Raw genomic sequence first — 11745 nt, 5'->3', positions numbered from 1 at the left:
AACCACAATCTGTAACCTCATGGCCCGGCCTAACCCCTACTCTATTATTACCATCAAGCAGGGAGACCAACCCCGGTTCAATGAAGAGTGCAGGAGGGCATGCCAGGAGCAGCACCAGGCATACCTCAAAATGAGGTGTCAACCTGGTGAAGCTACAGCCCAGGGCTACTTGCGTGCCAAACAGCAGAAGCAGCAAGCGATAGACTGAGCTAAGCGATCCCATACCAACGGATCAGATCTAAGCTCTGCATTCTCTGCCACATCCAGTCGTGAATGGTGGTGGACAATTAAACAACTAACTGGAGGAGGTGGCTCCACAAATATTCCCATCCTCAATGACGGGGGAGCCCAGCACATCAGTGTGAAAGATAAGGCTGAAGCATTTGCAACAATCTTCAGCCAGAAGTGCCGAGTTGATGATCCATCTGGACCTCTTCCTGAGGTCCCCAGCATCAGATGCTAGACATCAGCCAATTCAATTCCATCCATTTTATATCAAGAAACGCCTGAAGCCACTGGATACTGCAAAGACTATATGCCCTGACAATATTCTAGCAAGAGTACTGAGGACTTGTGCTCCAAAGCTAGCTGTGCCCCTAGCTAAGCTGTTCCAGTACAGCTACAACATTGGCATCTACCCAGCAATGTGGGAAATTCCCCAGATATGTCCAGTGCACAAAAAACAGGACAAATCCAACCCGACCAATTACTGCCCTATTTGTCTACTCCTGAACATCAGTAAAGTGATTAGTAAAGTAAAGGGTCATTGACAGTGCCATCAAGCAGCACTTGCTTAGCAATAACCTGCTCACATGGGTTCCACCATGGCCACTCAGCTCCTGACCTCATTACAGCCTTGGTCCAAACATGCACAAAAGAGCTGAACTCAAGAGGTGAGGTGAGAGTGACTGCCCTTGACATCAAGGCAGCATTTGACCAAGTATGGCACCAAGGAGCCCTGGCAAAACTGAAGTCAATGGGAATCAGGGGGAAAACTCTCTGCTGGTTGGCCTCATACCTAATGCAAAGGAAGATGGTTGTGGTTGTTGGAGGGCAATCATCTGAGCTCCAGGACATCACTGCAGGAGTTCCTCAGGGTAGTGTCCTAGGCCCAACCATCTTCAGCTGCTTCAATGACCTTCACTCAATCATAAGGTCAGAATTGGGGATGTTTATTGATGATTGCAAAATATTCAGCAACATTCACAACTCATCAGATACTGATGCAGCCCAGACACATCTGCACCAAGACTTGGACAATATCTAGGCTTGGACTGATTAGTGGCAAGTAATGTTCGCACCACACAAGTGCCAGGCAATGACCATCTCAAACAAGACAGAATCTAACCATCTCCCCTTGATGTTCAATGGCATTACCATCATTGAATCCCCCACTATCAACATCCTGAGGATCACCATTGACCAGAAACCGAACTTAACCAGCCACGTTAATACTGTGGTTACAAGAGCAGGTCAGAGGCTGGGAATTCTGTGGTGAGTAACTCACCTCCTGTATCCCCAGTTGCTGTGCACCATCTACAAGGCACAAGCCACGAGTGTGATGGAATACTCTCCACTTGCCTGGATGGGTGCAGCTCCAACAACATACAAGAAGCTCGACATCATCCAGGACAAAGCAGCCCGCTTGCTTGGCACCCCATCTACAAACATTCACTCCCTCCACCACCGACGCACAGTGGCAGCAGTGTGTACCATCATTGCCAGGCACTTGTGTGGTGCGAACATTACTTGCCACTAATCAGTCCAAGCCTAGATATTGTCCAAGTCTTGGTGCAGATGTGTCTGGGCTGCATCAGTATCTGATGAGTTGTGAATGTTGCTGAATATTTTGCAATCATCAATAAACATCCCCAATTCTGACCTAATGATTGAGTGAGCACTGCAGCAATGCACAACGGCTCCTTAGACAGCATCTTCCAAACCCGGGACCTCTGCCAACTAGAAGGACAAGGGCAGCAGATGAATGGGAACACCACCACCTGCAAGTTCCCCTTCAAGCCACACACCATCCTGACTTGGAACTATATCGACATGCTTTCACTGTCGCTGGCTCAAACTCCTGAAACACTCTTCCTAACAGCACTGTGGGTATACCTACACCCCAAGGACTGCAGCAGTTCAAGAAGGCAGCTCACCACCACCTTCTCAAGGGCAACTAGGAATGGACAAGAAATGTCGGCCGAGCTAGCTGTGCCAACATCCTCTGAATGCCTTCATTTGATTCCGTCTCGCTGCCTTAATAAGCCGCCTCAATGTCCGGCTGTCTGGACACTCGCGATTCCACCCCTGCTAACTCGATGCCCTTTCAGCTTGCTGCCCAGCCTGTGCTACCTGCAATTCAAAGTGTGCTGAGACGTTTCTCCAAATGTTGCAGAACGCTGTACAAAGGTGAGTTGTCATGATTGAAGTTGATGCAGGGCGTTCATGTGCTAAAATCCACACCGTGGAGTGACTGATCCTGGGTTCAACCGGAGCCTCCTCTTCACAATAGTGACTGTAATAGGAAGGTGCTTACCTAGAAGAAAAGGAGAACCATCACCGGAGAAATGCAAAAAGAAAAACAGAGGGGGAAAAGCACCGGCAGAGACACAGCAGCAGAGCAGATCGGGAGAGGAGTTTAAAAACCGCATACACAAAAGGGCAGAGCGGGTCGGGCGAGAGAATCACACACAACAATTGCAGCAGCCGCCTGCCCAAGAGAGAGAGAGAGCACGTCAAGTGTGAGAGAGATTCAAGCACAGCAATTGTGCCAGCGCAACAGAGAGAGAGAGAGATAGAGCACGTCGGGTGAGAGGGAGATTAAAACACTGCAATTGTGCCAGCCACCTGCCCAAGAGAGAGAGAGAGAGCGGTTAACAGATAGCACGCGGAGCAGCCGAAGACACAAAAGGGCAGAAAAGGTCGGGCGACAGAGAGAGGGAGAGACAGTAGCGCAGTGGTTAGCACCGAGGTCTCACAGCTCCAGTGACCCAAGTTCAATTCTGGGTACTGGCTGTGTGGAGTTTGCAAGTTCTCCCTGTGTCTGCGTGGGTTTCCTCCGGGTGCTCCGGTTTCCTCCCACATGCCAAAGACTTGCAGGTTGATAGGTTAATTGGCCATTATAAATTGCCCCTAGTATAGGTAGGTGGTAGGGAAATATAGGGACAGGTGGGGATGTGGTAGTAATATGGAATTAGTGTAGGATTAGTATAAATGGGTGGTTGATGATCAGCACAGACTCGGTGGGCCGAAGGGCCTGTTTCGTTGCTGTATAACTAAACTAAACTATACTAAATATAGCACGCGCAGCAGCCGAATACACAAAAGGGCAGAGCAGGTCAGGCGAGAGAAAGAAAGAGAGAGCGGTTAACATATAGCATGCGTAGCAGCCGAAGACATTAAAGGGCAGAGCAGGTTGGACCAGAGAGAAAGAAATCGGTTAACATATAGCATGCGGAGCACCCAAACATACAAAAGGGCAGAGCAGCTCGGGAGAGAGCTAAAGAGAGCGTTTAACATATAGCACCCGCAGCAGCCGAATACACAAAAGGGCAGGGCAGGTAGGGCGAGAGAGAGCGGTTAACATATAGCAGGCGTCGCAGCCGAATACACAAAAGGGCAGAGCAGATCGGGCGAGAGGGAGAGAGAGAGAGAGGGCGGTTAACATATGTCAAGCGTCGCAGCCGAATACACAAAAGTGCAGAGCAAGTCGGGCGTGAGACTAAGAGAGAGAGAGCGGGCGGTTAGCATTTGTCAAGCGTCGGAGTCGAATACACAAAAGTGCTGAGCAGGTCGGGTGAGAGGGAGAGAGAGAAAGAGGGCGGTTAGCATATGTCAAGCGTCGCAGCCGAACACACAAAAGGGGAGAGCAGGTCGGGTGAGAGGTCGAGAGAGAGAGAGACCGGTTAACATATAGCACGCACAGCAGCCGAATACACAAATGGGCAGAGCAGATAGGGCCAGTGGGAGAGAGATAGAGACAGGGCGGTTAACGTATGTGAAGCGTAGCAGCGGAATACACAGAAGGGGAGAGCAGGTCGGGTGAGAGGGAGAGAGAGAGAGAGGACGGTTAACATATGTCAAGCGTCGCGGCCAAATACATTAAAGGGCAGAGCAGGTCGGGCGAGAGGGAGAGAGAGAGGGCGGTTAACATATGTCAAGCGTCGCAGCCGAATTCACAAAAGGGGAGAGCAGGTCGGGCGAGAGGGAGAGGGAGAGAGAGAGAGAGAGAGAGCGGTTAACATATGTCAAGCGTCGCAGCCGAATACACGAAAGGGAAGAGCAGGTCGGGTGAGAGGGAGAGAGGGCGGTTAACATATAGCACGCAGAGCAGCCGAATACACAAAAGGGCAGAGCAGGTCGGGCGAGCGTGAGAGAGAGAGACAGAGAGCGGTTTACATATGTCAAGCGTCGCAGCCGAATACACGAAAGGGCAGAGCCGGTCGGGCGAAAGGGAGAGGGCGAGAGAGAGAGAGAGCGGTTAACATCTAGCACTCATCGCAGCCGAATACACAAAAGGGCAGAGCAGGTCGGTCGAGAGGGAGAGAGAGAGGGAGATAGAGAGGCCGGTTAACATATGTCAAGCGTCGCAGCCGAATACCAAAAAGGACAGAGTAGATCGGGCGAGAGGGAGAGAGAGAGAGGGCGGTTAACATATGTCAAGCGTAGCAGCCGAATACACAAAAGGGCAGAGCCGGTCGGCGAGAGAGTAAGAGAGAGAGAGAGAGAGAGCGGGCGGTTAGCATTTGTCAAGCATCGAAGGCGAATACACAAAAGGGCAGAGCAGGTCGGGTGAGAGGGAGAGAGATAGGGGGAGAGAGAGGGAGAGAGAGAGGTCGGTTAACATATGTCAAGCGTCGCAGCCGAGTACACAAAAAGGCAGAGCCGGTCGGGCGAGAGAGGAAGAGGGAGAGAGAGAGGTCGGTTAACATCTGTCAAGCATCGCAGCCGAATACACAACAGGGCAGAGCAGGTCGGGCGAGAGGGAGAGAGATAGGGAGAGAGAGAGGTCGGTTCACATCTGTCAAGCGTCGCAGCCGAGTACACAAAAGGAAAGAGCCGGTCGGGCGAGAGAGGAAGAGAGAGAGAGAGCGGGCGGTTAACGTATGTAAAGCGTAGCAGCGGAATACACAGAAGGGGAGAGCAGGTCGGGTGAGAGGGAGAGAGAGAGAGAGGGCGGTTAACATATGTCAAGCGTCGCAGCCGAATACACAAAAGGACAGAGTAGATCGGGCGAGAGGGAGAGAGATAGGGAGAGAGAGAGGTCGGTTAACATATGTCAAGCGTCGCAGCCGAATACACAAAAGGACAGAGTAGATCGGGCGAGAGGGAGAGAGATAGGGAGAGAGAGAGGTCGGTTAACATATGTCAACCGTCGCAGCCGAGCACACAGAAGGGCAGAGCCGGACGGGCGAGAGAGGAAGAGAGAGAGAGAGAGAGCGGGCGGTTAGCATATGGCAAGCGTCGCAGCCGAATACACAAAAGGGCAGAGCAGGTCGGGTGAGAGGGAGAGAGAGAGACCGGTTAACATATAGTACGCAGAGCAGCCGAATGCACTAAAGGGCAGAGCAGGTCGGGCGAGAGTGAGAGAGAGAGACAAAGAAAGCGGTTTACATATGTCAAGCGTCGCGGCCGAATACCAAAAAGGAAAGAGTAGATCGGGCGAGAGAGAGAGGGAGAGAGAGCGGTGAACATATGTCAAGCGCAGCAGCCGAATACACAAAAGGGGAGAGCAGGTCGGGCGAGAGACAGAGAGAGAGCGGTGAACATATAGATTAGATTAGATTAGAGATACAGCACTGAAACAGGCCCTTCGGCCCACCGAGTCTGTGCCGACCATCAACCACCCATTTATACTAATCCTACACTAATCCCATATTCCTACCAAACATCCCCACCTGTCCCTATATTTCCCTACCACCTACCTATACTAGTGACAATTTATAATGGCCAATTTACCTACCAACCTGCAAGTCTTTTGGCTTGTGGGAGGAAACCTGAGCAGCCAGAGAAAACCCACGCAGACACAGGGAGAACTTGCAAACTCCACACAGGCAGTACCCAGAATCGAACCCGGGTCCCTGCAGCTGTGAGGCTGCAGTGCTAACCACTGCGCCGCCCCACAGAGGGAAGTTAACATATGTGAAGCGTTACAGCCGAACAGACGAAAGGGCAGAGCAAGTCGGGCGAGAGAGACAGAGAGAGGGCATATGTCAAACGTAGCAATACTACCAGCCACCTGCCAGAGAGATATGGGGAGGGAGAGAGCACGTCGGCCGAGGAGCAGATTCAAACACATCAATTGTAGCAGCCGGCTGTCCAAGAGAGAGAGAGAGAGAGCACATCAGGTGAGTGACTGATTCAAACATAGCAATTGCGCCAGCCCAATAGAGAGGGAGATTCAAAAACAGCAATTGGAGCTGACGCCTTCTCAAGAGATAGAGAAAGCACGTCGGGTTGGAGAGAGATTCAAACATCGCAATTGCGCCAGCCCAATAGAGAAAGAGAGAGTACGTCGGCCGAGGGGGAGATTCAAACACAGCAATTGTAGCAGCCGCCTGCCAGAGAGAGAGAGAGCACGTCAGGTGAGTTACTGATTCAAACAGAGCAATTGTACCAGCCCAATAGAGAGAGAGAGAGAGAGAGAGAGCAGGTCGGGTGAGAGGGAGAGAGAGAGAGAGGGCGGTTAACATATGTCAAGCGTCGCAGCCGAATACACGAAAGGGCAGAGCAGGTCGGACGAGAGAGAGAGAGAGAGAACGGTTAATATATGTCAAGCGTCGCAGCCGAATACACAAAAGGGCAGAGCCGGTCGGGTGAGAGGAAGAGAGAGAGACAGAGAGCAGTTTACATATGTCAAGCGTCGCGGCCGAATACCAAAAAGGAGAGAGTAGACCGGGCGAGAGGGAGAGAGAGAGAGGGCGGTTAACATATGTCAAGCGTAGCAGCCGAATACACAGAAGGGCAGAGCCGGTCGGCGAGAGAGTAAGAGAGAGAGAGAGAGAGCGGGCGGTTCGCATTTGTCAAGCGTCGCAGCCGAATACACAAAAGGGCAGAGCAGGTCGGGTGAGAGAGGAAGAGGGAGAGAGAGAGGTCGGTTAACATATGTCAAGCGTCGCAGCCGAATACACAGAAGGGCAGAGCAGGTCGGGGGAGAGAGAGAAAGAGAGCGGTTTACATATGTCAAGCGTCGCGGCCGAATACCAAAAAGGACAGAGTCGATCGGGCGAGAGGGAGAGAGAGAGAGGGCGGTTAACATATGTCAAGCGTAGCAGCCGAATACACAAAAGGGCAGAGCCGGTCGGCGAGAGAGTAAGAGAGAGAGAGAGAGAGAGCGGGCGGTTAGCATTTGTCAAGCGTCGAAGCCGAATACACAAAAGGGCAGAGCAGGTCGGGTGAGAGGGAGAGAGATAGGGGGAGAGAGAGGGAGAGAGAGAGGTCGGTTAACATATGTCAAGCGTCGCAGCCGAGTACACAAAAAGGCAGAGCCGGTCGGGCGAGAGAGGAAGAGGGAGAGAGAGAGGTCGGTTAACATCTGTCAAGCATCGCAGCCGAATACACAACAGGGCAGAGCAGGTCGGGCGAGAGGGAGAGGGAGAGAGAGAGCGGTTAACATCTAGCACTCATCGCAGCCGAATACACAAAAGGGCAGAGCAGGTCGGTCGAGAGAGGAAGAGAGAGAGAGAGCGGGCGGTTAACGTATGTAAAGCGTAGCAGCGGAATACACAGAAGGGGAGAGTAGGTCGGGTGAGAGGGAGAGAGAGAGAGAGGGCGGTTAACATATGTCAAGCGTCGCAGCCGAGTACACAAAAGGACAGAGTAGATCGGGCGAGAGGGAGAGAGCGGGCGGTTAGCATATGTCAAGCGTCGCAGCCGAGTACACAAAAGGACAGAGTAGATCGGGCGAGAGGGAGAGAGATAGGGAGAGAGAGAGGTCGGTTAACATATGTGAAGCGTTACAGCCGAACAGACGAAAGGGCAGAGCAGGTCGGGCGAGAGAGACAGAGAGAGGGCATATGTCAAACGTAGCAATTGTACCAGCCACCTGCCAGAGAGATATGGGGAGGGAGAGAGCACGTCGGCCGAGGAGCAGATTCAAACACATCAATTGTAGCAGCCGGCTGCCCAAGAGAGAGAGAGAGAGAGCACATCAGGTGAGTGACTGATTCAAACATAGCAATTGCGCCAGCCCAATAGAGAGGGAGATTCAAAAACAGCAATTGTAGCTGACGCCTTCTCAAGAGATAGAGAGAGCACGTCGGGTTGGAGAGAGATTCAAACATCGCAATTGCGCCAGCCCAATAGAGAAAGAGAGAGAGAGTACGTCGGCCGAGGGGGAGATTCAAACACAGCAATTGTTGCAGCCGCCTGCCAGAGAGAGAGAGAGAGCACGTCAGGTGAGTGACTGATTCAAACAGAGCAATTGTACCAGCCCAATAGAGAGAGAGAGAGAGAGCAGATCGGGCGAGAGAGAGAGCGGGCGGTTAACATATGTCAAGCGTCGCAGCCGAATACCCAAAAGGGCAGAGCCGGTCGGGTGAGAGGGAGACAGAGAGCGGTTAACAGATGTCAAGCGTCGCAGCCGAATACCCAAAAGGGCAGAGCCGGTCGGGTGAGAGGGAGACAGAGAGCGGTTAACAGATGTCAAGCGTCGCAGCCGAATGCACAAAAGGGCAGAGCCGGTCGGGTGAGAGGGAGAGAGATAGGGACAGAGAGAGGGAGAGAGAGAGAGGTCGGTTAACATATGTCAAGCGTCGCAGCCGAGTACACAAAAGGACAGAGCAGGTCGGGCGAGAGGGAGAGGGCGAGAGAGAGAGAGAGCGGTTAACATCTGTCAAGCGTCGTAGCCGAATACACAGAAGGGCAGAGCAGGACGGGTGAGAGGGAGAGAGATAGGGGGAGAGAGAGGGAGAGAGAGAGGTCGGTTAACATATGTCAAGCGTCGCAGCCGAGTACACAAAAAGGCAGAGCCGGTCGGGCGAGAGAGGAAGAGGGAGAGAGAGAGGTCGGTTAACATCTGTCAAGCATCGCAGCCGAATACACAACAGGGCAGAGCAGGTCGGGGGAGAGGGAGAGGGCGAGAGAGAGAGAGCGGTTAACATCTAGCACTCATCGCAGCCGAATACACAAAAGGGCAGAGCAGGTCGGTCGAGAGGGAGAGAGATAGGGAGATAGAGAGGCCGGTTAACATATGTCAAGCGTCGCAGCCGAGTGCACAAAAGGGCAGAGCCGGTCGGTAGAGAGAGGATGAGAGAGAGAGAGAGCGGGCGGTTAGCATATGTCAAGCGTCGCAGCCGAATACACAGAAGGGCAGAGCAGGTCGGGTGAGAGGAAGAGAGAGAGAAAGAGAGCGGTTTACATATGTCAAGCGTCGCGGCCGAATACCAAAAAGGACAGAGTAGATCGGGCGAGAGGGAGGGAGAGAGAGAGAGGGCGGTTAACATATGTCGAGCGTAGCAGCCGAATACACAGAAGGGCAGAGCCGGTCGGGCGAGAGGGAGAGAGAGAGAAAGAGAGCGGTTTACATTTGTCAAGCGTCGCGGCCGAATACCAAAAAGGACAGAGTCGATCGGGCGAGAGGGAGAGAGAGAGAGGGCGGTTAACATATGTCAAGCGTAGCAGCCGAATACACAGAAGGGCAGAGCCGGTCGGCGAGAGAGTAAGAGAGAGAGAGAGAGAGCGGGCGGTTAGCATTTGTCAAGCGTCGAAGCCGAATACACAAAAGGGCAGAGCAGGTCGGGTGAGAGGGAGAGAGATAGGGGGAGAGAGAGGGAGAGAGAGAGAGGGCGGTTAACATCTGTCAAGCATCGCAGCCGAATACACAACAGGGCAGAGCAAGTCGGGCGAGAGGGAGAGGGCGAGAGAGAGAGAGAGCGGTTAACATCTAGCACTCATCGCAGCCGAATACACAAAAGGGCAGAGCAGGTCGGTCGAGAGGGAGAGAGATAGGGAGATAGAGAGGGAGAGAGAGAGAGGGCGGTTAACATCTGTCAAGCATCGCAGCCGAATACACAACAGGGCAGAGCAGGTCGGGTGAGAGGAAGAGAGAGAGAGAGAGAGAGAGAGCGGGCGGTTAGCATTTGTCAAGCGTCGAAGCCGAATACACAAAAGGGCAGAGCAGGTCGGGTGAGAGGGAGAGAGAGGGAGAGAGAGAGAGGGCGGTTAACAATTGTCAAGCATCGCAGCCGAATACACAACAGGGCAGAGCAGGTCGGGTGAGAGGGAGAGAGATAGGGGGAGAGAGAGGGAGAGAGAGAGGTCGGTTAACATATGTCAAGCGTCGCAGCCGAGTACACAAAAAGGCAGAGCCGGTCGGGCGAGAGAGGAAGAGGGAGAGAGAGAGGTCGGTTAACATCTGTCAAGCATCGCAGCCGAATACACAACAGGGCAGAGCAGGTCGGGCGAGAGGGAGAGGGAGAGGGCGAGAGAGAGAGAGCGGTTAACATCTAGCACTCATCGCAGCCGAATACACAAAAGGGCAGAGCAGGTCGGTCGAGAGGGAGAGAGATAGGGAGATAGAGAGGCCGGTTAACATATGTCAAGCGTCGCAGCCGAGTGCACAAAAGGGCAGAGCCGGTCGGTAGAGAGAGGATGAGAGAGAGAGAGAGCGGGCGGTTAGCATATGTCAAGCGTCGCAGCCGAATACACAGAAGGGCAGAGCAGGTCGGGTGAGAGGAAGAGAGAGAGAAAGAGAGCGGTTTACATATGTCAAGCGTCGCGGCCGAATACCAAAAAGGACAGAGTAGATCGGGCGAGAGGGAGGGAGAGAGAGAGAGGGCGGTTAACATATGTCGAGCGTAGCAGCCGAATACACAGAAGGGCAGAGCCGGTCGGGCGAGAGGGAGAGAGAGAGAAAGAGAGCGGTTTACATTTGTCAAGCGTCGCGGCCGAATACCAAAAAGGACAGAGTCGATCGGGCGAGAGGGAGAGAGAGAGAGGGCGGTTAACATATGTCAAGCGTAGCAGCCGAATACACAGAAGGGCAGAGCCGGTCGGCGAGAGAGTAAGAGAGAGAGAGAGAGAGAGAGAGCGGGCGGTTAGCATTTGTCAAGCGTCGAAGCCGAATACACAAAAGGGCAGAGCAGGTCGGGTGAGAGGGAGAGAGATAGGGGGAGAGAGAGGGAGAGAGAGAGAGGGCGGTTAACATCTGTCAAGCATCGCAGCCGAATACACAACAGGGCAGAGCAAGTCGGGCGAGAGGGAGAGGGCGAGAGAGAGAGAGAGCGGTTAACATCTAGCACTCATCGCAGCCGAATACACAAAAGGGCAGAGCAGGTCGGTCGAGAGGGAGAGAGATAGGGAGATAGAGAGGGAGAGAGAGAGAGGGCGGTTAACATCTGTCAAGCATCGCAGCCGAATACACAACAGGGCAGAGCAGGTCGGGTGAGAGGGAGAGAGATAGGGGGAGAGAGAGGGAGAGAGAGAGAGGGCGGTTAACAATTGTCAAGCATCGCAGCCGAATACACAACAGGGCAGAGCAGGTCGGGTGAGAGGAAGAGAGAGAGAAAGAGAGCGGTTTACATATGTCAAGCGTCGCGGCCGAATACCAAAAAGGACAGAGTAGATCGGGCGAGAGGGAGAGAGAGAGAGGGCGGTTAACATATGTCGAGCGTAGCAGCCGAATACACAAAAGGGCAGAGCCGGTCGGGCGAGAGGGAGAGAGAGAGGGCGGTTAACAATTGTCAAGCGTAGCAGCCGAATACACAAAAGGGCAGAGCCGGTCGGCGAGAGAGTAAGAGAGAGAGA

This window comes from Heterodontus francisci, chromosome 28 (genome assembly GCF_036365525.1).
Source record: "Heterodontus francisci isolate sHetFra1 chromosome 28, sHetFra1.hap1, whole genome shotgun sequence".
NCBI classification, from domain to species: domain Eukaryota; kingdom Metazoa; phylum Chordata; class Chondrichthyes; order Heterodontiformes; family Heterodontidae; genus Heterodontus; species Heterodontus francisci.
The sequence above is the reverse complement of the archived record's forward strand: the minus strand, read 5'-3'. Positions refer to the sequence as shown.